Source organism: Hibiscus syriacus, unplaced genomic scaffold, assembly GCF_006381635.1.
Source record: "Hibiscus syriacus cultivar Baekdansim isolate YM2019G1 unplaced genomic scaffold, ASM638163v2 tig00110474_pilon, whole genome shotgun sequence".
NCBI classification, from domain to species: Eukaryota; Viridiplantae; Streptophyta; class Magnoliopsida; order Malvales; family Malvaceae; genus Hibiscus; species Hibiscus syriacus.
Genome location: NW_024062753.1, coordinates 4169 through 17062, shown reverse-complemented (window position 1 = coordinate 17062; position 12894 = coordinate 4169). Strand labels below are relative to the sequence as shown.

The 12894-nt window shown below is 35.6% G+C and overlaps 2 pseudogenes; both read left to right on the top strand.

Moving 5' to 3' along the window:
- The first annotated feature begins 3083 nt into the window (after positions 1–3083).
- Positions 3084–8439, top strand: LOC120127982 (annotated as a pseudogene).
- Positions 8440–10201: 1762 nt separating this feature from the next.
- On the top strand, positions 10202–12222 carry LOC120128006 (annotated as a pseudogene).
- The last annotated feature ends 672 nt before the right edge of the window (positions 12223–12894 follow it).

Here is a 12894-nt window from a genome sequence, read left to right as displayed (position 1 = left end):
AAAGATAACGACGAAAATTGACATAAAATACATCATATTATACTTTTCCAAAAACATACATCACTCATATTAAGATTCAATGAAGAAATAATAATAAAGATTAAAATTTAAATATTAAACAATATGACCATCAAATAAATTAATCAAAAAATAAAAACAATAAAAATAATTTCTATAAGCTTGTAAAAGGAAGAATTTGCATTTTTATTTATTTAGTTTGAACGTCGTATCGGATTGTACCACCTCGATCCAGTGATACTTTCCACGCCCGTTCTATAAATATGTGTTCTTGAAATTATTCGAATAATATACAATAGAGAAATACAATGGAAATAAATATAAATAAAATATGCGAAGTATAATCTTTACATTAAATGAAACAAACAACATTATTTACATAATACAAATAACCAAATAATAAATTCATATATAAATGACTACAATGAAAATAAGTAAATATTATAAACCAAGATAAAATGATCAAAAAGCAAGTACAAAGGACTAGAATAACAAACACATAAAACTCAAAGAGCCAAAATGGTAAAATCAGAAATTTAAAGGACTACAATGAAAGAAACAGAAAATAAAAACTAAAATAGCAATTTCATATAAATCAGAGTCCATACTAAAAAAACTAAATAGCATATGTACTAAGCTAAAAATAGCCCATAAATCACGTATAGGACTAAAATGAAATAAAACAGGAACATAAGGATACAACAGCAGTTAAACCAAGTTTCATACGGTGATTAAATTACAATACTTACAAATGTCGTGACCAAAATCGAATGTTAACAGAAATGTCATAACAAACCATAACGGTACTAGATTATAAGTTCTGAAAACTTATTGCTCGAAATCAAAGAAATTAACATTTCATTTAATGGTTTAACAATATGATTACAAGACCCTAGGGACTAAAAGTGTAGTTAACCCACACGAGGAAAATACAGAACCCTTTCCCCTAAAACACGGTCGTTTCACAGGAGACGTTAAAGCCCTAAAACGGGATGGCTTCCTCATTCCCTCATTCTCTACTTCTTCCCTTCTTAAAACAGAGAGCAAAAGAATGCTCTCAAAGTTCTCTCCTTCCCCGCCTCTGTCTCCGCCGTGGAGAAAAAATAAAAAAGGCCACGGCCGCCGCAGCCAGCGGCGATGGCTTGAGAAATCAAACCATGACCACCCCTCCTCTCTTCCTTTGAACAATAACCCCTCTCCTACCCCAAGCAAAAACCGAAACCTCTGTTCGAAAACCCTAGATCCAACATAAGGGAAAGTTTACCTTCAATACGGCCTTCTCTGCTCTGGCTAGGCTACGACGACGAGGCTTTCTACAAGGGTAAGATCTCCCTCACTTTGTTTTTTTTTCTCTCTATATTTTCTCTGGTTTTTTCTTTTTCTTTCGTTTTTTTTTTCTGTTTCGAAATCTCCCTCCCTTTTGGATTACTCTTCTTTTTCTTTTATCCTTGCTTGCATGTGGATTTCCATTGAGATGATGATGATATCTAGGTAGATAGGATTTGATTTCTCTGATTTGGGTGAATAAAATCCAGATTTTTCGGGATTTTCGGGTGTTATTTTAATGGTTTTTAGATTTGGGGTAAGCTTAGGCCACTGTTCTTTGATTTGGTTACTGTTTTTACAGGGACCGGTCACTGTTGGATGGATGAATTCCTCACAGCTCCGATGACAGCGGCGGTGAGGGAAGCAGCCAGCTTGAACGGCTGGGAAAATGAAGGTCAAACGGCTGTGGCGGCTGAGTAGGGGATTAGGGTTTGAAACCCTAATCTGTTTTAGGGTTTGAAACCCTAAATTGTTTTAGGGTTTGAAACCCTAATCTGATTTAGGGTTTGAAACCCTAATCTGACGGGCTGCTGGGCTCCGGGATTGGGCCAATTCTGAGTTGGGCTTCGGGTTGTTGGGCTCCGGGATTGGGCCTTTTGGGCTTCGGGTTGTTGGGCTCCGGGATTGGGCCTTTGTAATCTGAATTGGGCTTAGGGATTAGGCCTGCAAAAATTGTAATAATAAATAATAATAAAAATAATAAGATAACGATAATAATAATAATAATAATAATAATAAAATAACGGAAAAAAAAACCCGGACAAAAACGGGTGTCTACACCAAGCAATCTTCATGATGGAAGTAAAGAGATATTTACCTTTCTAAGTTGAAGAAACCCAAACAAGCTTGTTGTCCCATGACATATGAGATATGGACAAGTGAGAAAGATTTAAAATGCCACTCCAAAGAGAAGCAGTCATAGTACAATCAACAAACAAATGATTTCTCGTTTTGAGGGCATCATTGTAAAGAATACAAGAACCAACGGTGGTGATTTTCATTCGTATAAGTCTCTTCCTAGTAAGGGTGTGTTTGGTTGGAAGAATGTGAGATTCCCATGGGAATGAAATCCACATTCCCCGTTTGGTTGGCCGGGAATGTCATTCCCGATAATCTTACATTACCAATAGTGGATTTTTTGGGGTATATTACCGGGAATGTCATTACCTCCCATTCCTTAGGTATTGTTGGATTACCGGCGTTTTGGACTTAAAATGCCCTTATATCCCCCCAAATATCATTATTCTGTCATTGAATAATAAAAATTCTACGAATGTTAAATTACAAATTTATCCTTAAACTATTTTAGATTTACAAAAAAAAATCTATAATTAAAATTTTATATGAAGTTCAAAGGTTAAAATAAAATTTTACTATTTTATTAAACTTTTTTATATTTTCAATTTTGTAAAAAAAAAATATATATATAATTTTATGAATTTAATTTAATTTTTAAAAAATATATAAATATTTTTTAAATTGTTAAAAAAACAAATATATAATAAAAATAATTTAATTAAATATACAATCCAATCTCTTCCCAAATACCTTTAGCATTCGTCACTCCTGCATTAAGAATGGGGATGGCCTCTGTTTTTAATTTCAAAAGTCTATTGAAGGTGTAGCTTGAGGAAGCACTTTCAGACATCTGGTAGCTGTCTGGTACCTGCTTCCTTTGTAGCTATCGAGTTTCAGGCCTTAAAACGAAACTCGAAACCATAAATTCCTCTATTTCCACCATGAACTGTTCAAGTATGCTCCTCTTTTCTCATTTCTTTTATTTATCTTTATGTCTATCATTGTCATTATTCTTTTTGTGATCTAAGAATTTTTTACTGCCCCGTGCAGTCTCTGGCGAAGTGCCGGAAGAGCCCGTCGTCCCCAAGAAGTCCGGTTTCGCCTTCTCTATTTTTAACCCCTTTTGAAAAAAGCGTGCCTTAGGTTTTAATTTTTTGTTCTCTCCACAAAACTCTAGTCTCGGAGTTCGTTTTTAGATTTATATTGCAAGTTTAACATTAGCTGCGTGTTTGATAGAATATTTGTTTTGCTGTTTTTAATAGGATTATGGGAAGTGTTTTGTTACTGGAGATACACTTACTATGGATGACATTGTCCCGGTCAAAACCAGCAAGGTGGTGTTACTGTGTTTGTTTGTTTTCCTTGCCGGCACTTGCTTCCAATGCTTCTTTTTAGCTGATTTGTTTGTTTCTTTTCTGTTTGACGCAGATTGTAAAGCCCAGATCCTTAACAGCAGCTAGCAATCCTGGGATGCTTGGAATGTTTCAAAATGTATGTTTTCTTGATTCATAAGTCCCCTTATTATGCATGAAGTAGTATAAATGATTGCACACTTCAAGTGTCGACGGGGGATTTTCACTTGTTCTGTGTGAATTTGGAACTATTCTACCGTGAGTTTTACTAGGGGTCTGACTTTGAAGCTTTACTTTTAGCTAGTTCTGAATGCTATTCATTTAAATTCCTTTATATTTTCTATTGAGTTACCAAAGCAAAGTTTACAAATAAATTTCATTTGTTTACATCTATTTGCTTTAGTGTTTTGCTTTTGATGTTGCACCACTTTGCAAATTGCAGGAATGGGATGCTTTAATGCTATCCAATTTTGCATTAGAGAAACAACTACATACAGCTAGGCAAGAGCTGAGTCATGCACTCTACCAGGCAATCACAATAAGGTTATATTTCTGATTATTTTGACATTCTTATAAACCTTTTAATTCATTTTGTATATAAGTTATTTTACATCATTGCATTAGAAAACAATGGTATTTATATGTCAGTCACTTAACTTTAATTCTAGATTGAAGCAAAACATCTTTTTGATTATCTGGTGTTAGATATTTTTTTACAAAATTTATTTACAATCTTTCCTGTGGTTTAGTTCCTTTTAACATTCCAAAGAAGCTGAGTAATTTAGCACAATGGTTGTATAAATGTCTTTTCTTTTAAGCCCTGACTTTTGATGTATTGTATGGCGTCTTGCTGTTTCTTCAATGGGAATGCTTTGCTTCAAACTTATTTACTTTCAACCACAAACCAACTGATTGACAAGATCTTCTTATGATCCATGTGCTTGTGAAATCTGACAATAAAAGAATATTGAATTTTAGCTTACCCAATTATATTGTTGTTTGGCTTTTTTTTTTATCAAATTATAATGCAGTTCAGTTTGTCCTATTCTTATACAGCATGATGCTGCCTGCCGAGTGATTGCTAGAATTAAAAAGGAAAAGGATGAAGCCAGGTCTTTGCTTGCACAGGCTGAGAGGCAGGTCCCCTTGCCAGCATCTGCAGCTACTGCCAATGTTTCTGCACTTAGTAATGGAAAGCGAGGTTCTTTCTCAGTAAGCTTTTAATTAGTGTTATTTATCTCTTAGTTAATTCTGTATCTTATTTGAGAATTATTTTTGTGATCATAGCTCCAGAGGATGAAGATATGGGCCCTGGTTCAAAGCGAACACACCCTGGTGTTTCTGAGAGTATTATTGCCAAGTTAACAGAATGTAATGCGGCTCTGTCACGACAGCGTAAAAAGCGCCAGGTACTCTTCATCCTGTTTAGTTTGATTAACTCTGACTCTGTCTTTGTTGACAATATCTTCATATTGTCTTTCTATTGATTAACTCTAACTTTGACAATCTCTTCCATGTGTTTTGTTTTCAGATTACCCCAACTTTGACTCCTATTGATGCTTTGGAGAGGTATACCCAACTTTCTGGCCACCCCCTTCACAAGACAAATAAACCAGGGATCACTTCAATTGATATCAACCTTTCAAAGGTGTGTGTTCTCCTTTAAGATGATTATTTTCATGTAACTACATTCTTTCCTACATTTCTCCAGGCTGGAGGTAGTTATATTTGGATGTTGCATGTAGTGGACTTGAGATATAGTTGCCAAAAAGAGAATGTGAAATAGATCTGTTAGAAACAAGGTTTGAATGCTAAGTTTGGAAATCATGTTAAAGAAATTACGAAGATGATGGCTAGTCTACTGACTGCATTCTTCTGCTTTTGGAGGAGTGTGAATTGCCTTGTGCATGCTATAATCATTGAACTAGTGTATATGGTAGTTATAGAATCTTTTTATATATAACTGTGTTAAATGTAATTGCAATAGCCTCTACTTTTTCTTATTTAATTTTTTTTCTCTCTAGTCTTTGAAGCTTGTTCATTTACTTTCTTTTAAATCTTATTAAATGTAATTGGAAGAGCCTCTAGTTTTTATGTTTCTCTATTCTTCATATCTGGTTCATTTGCATTCCTATTTTTTTTTTGGTGTTTAGGACATTGTTGCCACAGGAGGAATTGATTCAAGTGCTGTAATCTTTGACCGAACATCTGGAGTGATCTTATCAACACTAAGTGGCCACTCCAAGAAGGTTAACTCGGTTTCTTTTATGTTTTGAAGGGATGCTGTTTACATAATTTCTTTTGAAATTTATTCTCCAACTCCATTCTTTTGTAGGTTACAAGTGTAAAATTTGTAGCTCTGAGCAATGTAATTTTAAGTGGATCAGCAGATAAGGTAAGTCAATTTTCCATGTCTCACAAGTTCTGGTTTTTGTGATCCTTAGGTTTAATCCTGTCTTAATTATTTCCTAAAAGCTTGCATAACTAAAATACTCCATGTTTTATTGAACCTTAATAAACTACTACTTAAAAAAAACCAATTTTTTTAGCTTGCATCACAGTTTGGTTGGTCTTCCAATATTTTCAGACAATACGCATTTGGCAAGGGTCTGAAGATGGAAACTACGATTGCAAGCATATTTTGAAGGATCATACTGCCGAGGTAAATATTCGTCAAATCTAAAATTCTGAAATACTATGATTATCAAATTCTTAGTCTTATTTATCTGCTGTCTTGTGGACATGAGAACAAGTCTATCTTCCGCTCTTTCAGGTGCAAGCTGTGACAGTCCATGCCACAAATAACTACTTTGTAACTTCCTCCCTTGACTCAACGTGGTGCTTTTATGATATTTCCTCAGGCTTATGCTTGACACAGGTCTTAGTCCTTCTCTCTATCCCTCTTATCTGTAAGGTTTTCCATTACAGTGAACATCTTATATATAGCTTGTGAAGTAAATGGATTAATTGATTTGTTATTAACTGAAAGTAACTTATATTAGTATCTGAATCTTGTTAATTGACTGCAAATGCTGTGGTCTAGGCTACTAGCATTTTCAAATTTCCCCTAAATGTCTCTATTACTTTGAAAGGAAAATATATAGTCACAACTTTCTTTACTTGTAAAGGGGATGGTAAATGATTTCCTTTTCCTTGTACTTAAATTTTTATTTCCTTTATTTTGAAGTGAAAATCCTCTAACATGAGACAGATTTCTGTTTCTACAGGTTGAAGACCCTTCAAATTCCATGGGCTATACATCTGCTGCTTTTCATCCCGATTGACTCATCCTTGGAACAGGCACCACCGACTCCACTGTTAGAATTTGGGATGTAAAGAGTCGGGTAAATAGAAAACTATGTTATGAGACCTGAACATAATGTTTTGGGATGGTGTATTTTTTTCCCATTTTATGAACAACTGTTAATTATTCGTCAAGGAAATGTTGCCAACTTTGATGGACACACGGGGGCAGTTACAGCCATATCTTTCTCAGAAAATGGTTACTTCCTTGCAGTAAGCACTTAGTCAAATATGCAAATTAGTTTTATGGCAATGAATTCTGCAATCTGATTTATGTTTCAACTCCAGACTGCAGCACATGATGGTGTTAAGTTGTGGGATCTGCGCAAATTAAAGAACTTCCGGTCATATGAATTATATGATCAGGATACACCAACAAACTCTGGTATGTAATATATTGATAACAGATGTCTTGTATATGATGATGTTTTTGGCATAATACTTCCATTTCGTTTGCAAAATACTAGTTTGTCCCATATACTCCATGCTTCTCACATTAGTAGCTTTCGAGCTAAGGGGGAAGAATTGTGAACGAGTAAAACTTTACTTGTGATTAAAGTTTTTAATCATGAAAAGCTTTATCTAAAAACAGTTTTAATTCTGTATTTTGTCAGTGGATTTCGACCATAGTGGGAGTTACCTTGCAATTGCAGGCTCGGATGTAAGGTAGGTGCTCATAAGGTCTCCAAATCTTGGTATATACTTATTTGGACCGAAACTTAAATTCAATGTAGAAGACTGTTGTATGCACGTGACATTTAAATAGAATGCTTAGAAATCTGGCTAGAGATTTTTTCGACAATGTTGTTGCTTGCCTCATGACTAAAGTTTCGAAGAACATGTTTAGTGGGCTTTTTGGAAATCTTATCTTCACCCTTTCTCCATCGTTGTACAATTTCATCTTTCCTTAATATTATTTCAAAAAAAAAAGTTTCTTGTGATATTTGGTGATACTAATTTGACTTTGTACGTCCAGAATATACCAAGTTGGCAGTGTCAAAGCAGAATGGAATTGCATCAAAACTTTACCTGATTTATCTGGCACTGGTTTGTCTTATGTTCCCTCATTCTATCGTTGAATAAAAACTAAACTCCACCAGCTGGTTGGGCCAGTTGAACCAGGAACCATAGTTTTTATGATATGTCAACTTTATAAGAATCAGATAGTAGTTTCTATATCTTTGATCGGTTCGACCTCCGGTCTGGTTTTTTCATTGTAGTCTATTGTTATTCCTGACTGGCAACTAAAGTTAGAAATGCATTATTCTCCTGTATTTGCAGGTAGAGCAACTTGTGTCAAATTCGGTTCAGATGCAAAGTACTTGGCAGTTGGATCAATGGATCATAACCTTCGCATAGTTGGCCTTCCCCGAGAAGATGCTTCAACAGTCTTAAAATCCCCCCTGTTGTATTTTGTGGTCATTGACAAGAAGTAGAACATGAGGTGTTTTAGGTCCGTTCAAATCTTTAGTTTAGTTCTTCCTTCCACATAATACATTTGAGGCTTGATGTCTACCAGTTTTGGCCTTTCTTGCAGCAATGTTTGTGCCTTTGAATCAGCCAAGAAATGAAAAGCAAATAAATTCCTTCTCACTTTTATCACAGAGAACATAGAGACATTTTCAACTGGATTTCCCTTTTGCTAGCCAAAACATTATTGGATATTTATTTTTAGCTATATAATTTTTAACTATTGGATTTCCCACTTATGTATGTTACATTTGGTAATTGGAGATTATCTCATTTTGTTAATGTACCATACTATCATGTAATCAGTGTAACGCGAGTTAAATGATAGAATTTTCATTTTGTGATTCATCAATAACTTTTGTAGTTATAATATAATTTTTGAAACTCAGGTGACCAAAATTAATATTCACTCAAATTTGAAACTCAAGATGCTACCAAAAGTGTTGCATGCTTCCACATTCCTTGCAAGCATGTGACTAGTAGACTCTGAAGATTTGGTTTGTTTTACAGAGAGTAACTTCCCCCTTGCTCTAAAAAAAACCTGGTGATTGGCTATTGTGCTAATTTGCAGTATTTGTTAGACGAGAGCATGAGTACGTAGTAACACTTGACTTCTTGATTCCTTGTACATAAGTAGTTGCCAGTCTCTAATTTGGTGATCATAGAGGGCACATGTATGCAATCGACTTCAGTATTTCCGTATTTTGGAGTGTTCAAAGCTGAGCACCCGTAATGCTTAAACAACTATATATTTCAGACTGTCCAGAGTTGGAATGCATACCCCAGGAATTCCATGAAACCATTGATCTTGAACGTGTTAAAATTCGAAATGCTGAGAAAAATTATATCTTTACCGCGAGGATTAGACAAGCTCGACCATCTCCAGGAGATTTCTCTGTGGGGTTGCTCAAATTTGGTGGTTTATTTTGATGAAATTGGGTTTCCTACCATAAATCTCCAGGAGATATTCAACTGATCTGCTTTACACAGAAAATGATAATTGTGATATGTTCTTTGATCATTTTTACAGGTTATCTGAAGTTTCAGTGTGACCTTTCTATCATTGTGATATACTCTTTGATCATTTTTTTTATTTTTTTATAATAATTTGCAATTTTGATATAAAAACAGAACACTTTCCTTAAATGCGTATATCACAATGCGATGGAGATCGTTGCTTTAACCGCCGCTGTTCCCGTTAGAGAACTAAATGCGTGTTTCTTACAAGCCGAACACTTTCCTTAACATATGCTAAATATAGGATCAAAATGATTCTTTTTTTCCACTATTTTTTCGTGTATTTGTTCCTAAAGTTTTTTAAAAAAGGAATGATTTAAGAAGAAACTGCACAAAATTACCTAATTTTATTAACAAAATTCAGGTATTACCTTTTAAAAAAGTTTAAATACATAAAAAACCATGATGATTTTCTCATCGAGTCATATCTTTTGTCCCGGTGATAGTTCATTTGCTTTCTCCATCCATGGAAGATTCCCAGGAACTTTCTTCTCATCCACGGTACACTTTTAGGTTCATCCTTTTCAGGCCTTTTTTATGATTTATTTGTATTTTGCTGCATTGGGGTTTTGTTTATTTATTGATTTAATTCCATAATAACAAATGGAGGCTGAATTATTGAAGTTTGTTCCATGGAAATTCCATGCAATTTCACAGTAATTGAATTACGAATTTATAGGAACTTTTATAATTTTGCCACAATCAGGGGTAGGGGAAAGATCCGAGATGTTGCGATTCGAATCTCGAAAAAGGGTGATTGCAAGAACCGACACGACTTTTGTTCGTAGTAGATTGTTCATGGAGGAATTTTATTTATTATATGTTGTTGAAATCATCTGCTTGTTTTTTCCCCCCAGTGAACCTTCCATTGACAACAGAAGCTCCGATAAAACTGGCGATGGGAATATATAGCAAAAAGATGCCTTCTGGACACTCAAGAAGACCGGATGCAGTTGGTTTCCTCGACTCGATTTCATCTCTCAGTAAGCTAATCATGCATTTCTTTGTTCTCTGATCTTGATCGAGATGATAAACATAATATTTGCTAATGTTAGAAATCTGTATCATGTTAGTACTGGGTGGTTTCATCGACGTAGAGAGGGTACATCAGCCGTCTTCGATAGATGCTCTCGAGGAGTGCTCAACAACGAGTACCATAGAATCTATAGATTCGAGTGTGGCATCGACAGAATCTGCAGAGTCCGTACTGATCTCTAATGCCAGCACTTCGTCGGACTTGAAAAACCGTCATCATTCAGCTACATACGGTAACTGGAACTTCTTTGGCGTACTGAAAAAGAGACCTGGAGCTTCGTCTCATAGCATACCACTAAAACCGAAACATATCAAAAGAATCAAAGGTGGCATTGTTCCACAAGTAACTTCATCTCTGAATGCTGATCAGCTGTGCTGTTCTAAATCTTCCTGGAAGAACTTCTTGCTCTCGGAACTTCTGGAAGCAACTGATAACTTCAGTCATGGTATATTTCTTTTTTCTCGTACTTTCGATTTGATTTTAAGGTCAAAATTACACTCGAAAAAGAATATGTTCATTTTATGTATTCGTATTGTTACAGAGGCTGATGAATTTTTGTTAATATCTTTTGTTTTCGAAAAGAAATTTTGATAGGAGAAGGAGGGTATGCACAAGTTTACAGGGGAAGTTGAAAAACGGAGAGCATGTAGCTATTAAGAGGCTAACCAGAGGTTCACCTGAAGAGATGACAGTGGATTTCTTGTCTGAACTGGGGATTATAGTTCATGTCAACCATCCAAATATCGCTCAATTGATAGGGTACGGAGTTGATGGCGGGATGCACCTTGTTCTTCAATTGTCTCCTCACGGAAGCCTGGCATCATTACTTTACGGTTCTTTTCTCTGAAGCCTCTTAATATTTGATTTCGCCACATTTTCTAGCACCTCAACGTCTTTGCCATGCAGATACAGGCTCAAAGGAGAAGCTGAACTGGTGCATCAGATTCAAAATCGCCCTAGGGGCCGCCAAAGGGCTTAGCTATCTCCACGAAGGTTGCCAGAGGCGAATCATCCATAAAGATATCAAACCTGCAAACATATTGCTTTCTGAGGACTTCGACGCTCAGGTACATATCAAACCGTGAACATGTATGCTGTAATCGCAGTAAAACAAAACACCAGTTATGCATATATAGAATGCTTTTAACCAAGTACATTGCTTAAGGTTGAGTTTCCAATGGAATTTCAGATATCTGATTTTGGTCTTTCAAAGTGGTTACCTGATCAATGGACTCACCACATTGTCTCTAAAGTGGAAGGCACGTTTGGGTGTGTAATTCTGAATCCGGCTTGATTCCTGAGCCTTTGTTCGTAAAAAAATTAAACAAATTTTCTTGTCATGACAATTACCTTCCTCCCGAGCTCTTCATGGACGGTGTGGTAAACGAAAAAACCGACGTCTATGCTTTCGGAGTAATGCTTTTGGAACTCTTTACGGGGAGGGAAGCTCTTGATAGCTCGCAGAAAAGCCTTGTTATGTGGGTAGGTTTCATGAATTTTACTCTGCTATCATGTCTTGTATCCTGATTCCCGATGATTCAACTTGATCGTACGAATTCTTGCAGGCAATGCCTTTCATCAGTGCAAATAAGATCAACGAACTTGTTGATCCAACTCTAAGGGATGACTATGACTTCGATCAGTTGAACCTTCTTGTAGTTATAACTTCTATCAGTCCGCAGAGAATCGACCTCGAATGCGACAGGCATGCCCTTTCATTACATAGAAAAAATCTTCCCAAACAAGCATTAAGAACTTTGAGCTTTGGATCTTATTCGTTTCTAACGTTGCATTTAACTGTAGGTTGTGTTCACTCTTAAAGGTGATCTTGACAGCCTGGAGAAGCTAAAGCAACTCGAAAACGACAAAATTTCGGACGATTTACTCGAAGAAGTTCCATGACATCGCAGAAGAATACAACACGGCGCAGTGTTCTAATTACCTCGACAGACAAATGGAGAATCGTTTAGGACAGGCTAATGATGTTTTAAACTTTGTGTAGTCCTTGGTAAATTTTTGTTGTCTGTCAGTGAAGTTTGTAAATTCTGTCAGTTGTGGATATGGCTTCCTCTAACTTTGTTCATTCATCTACTCAGTGAATAGTTTTATCTATCATTTGGGTCTCGTTATCTGTCCAAATCAAAATCCATCTCTAACATTCGAGATGGTTTTAACAAAACATTACTTTCGAAAACTGAGTTGGAATAAAAGATTAGACTTTCTTAAAATGGAATTAAATTTAACTTCAAGATTCATAAGTGTATGAATTTAATCGATTTTTTATTTCCAAAACCCTACTCATAACTGTTTTCAAAATCTAAAACAGTCTATTTCCCAAAACATATTAAGATTTGTGGGAAATAATGCAGTTTTCTTAAATGGGGGTTGTTTGTATGTAGGACACTTCCCAACTATTTTGGAGCAATGAATGCGTGATAATAACCACGGACCCAACTCACCGACTTGCCTCATTTGTTCAAGCCCACTCTCACATGTGCGTCTTGGTGTAATTATTAATATTTTTTAGAGAAAATCGCCTCAGTGACCAAAAAAAGTTATAATATACGATTTTAA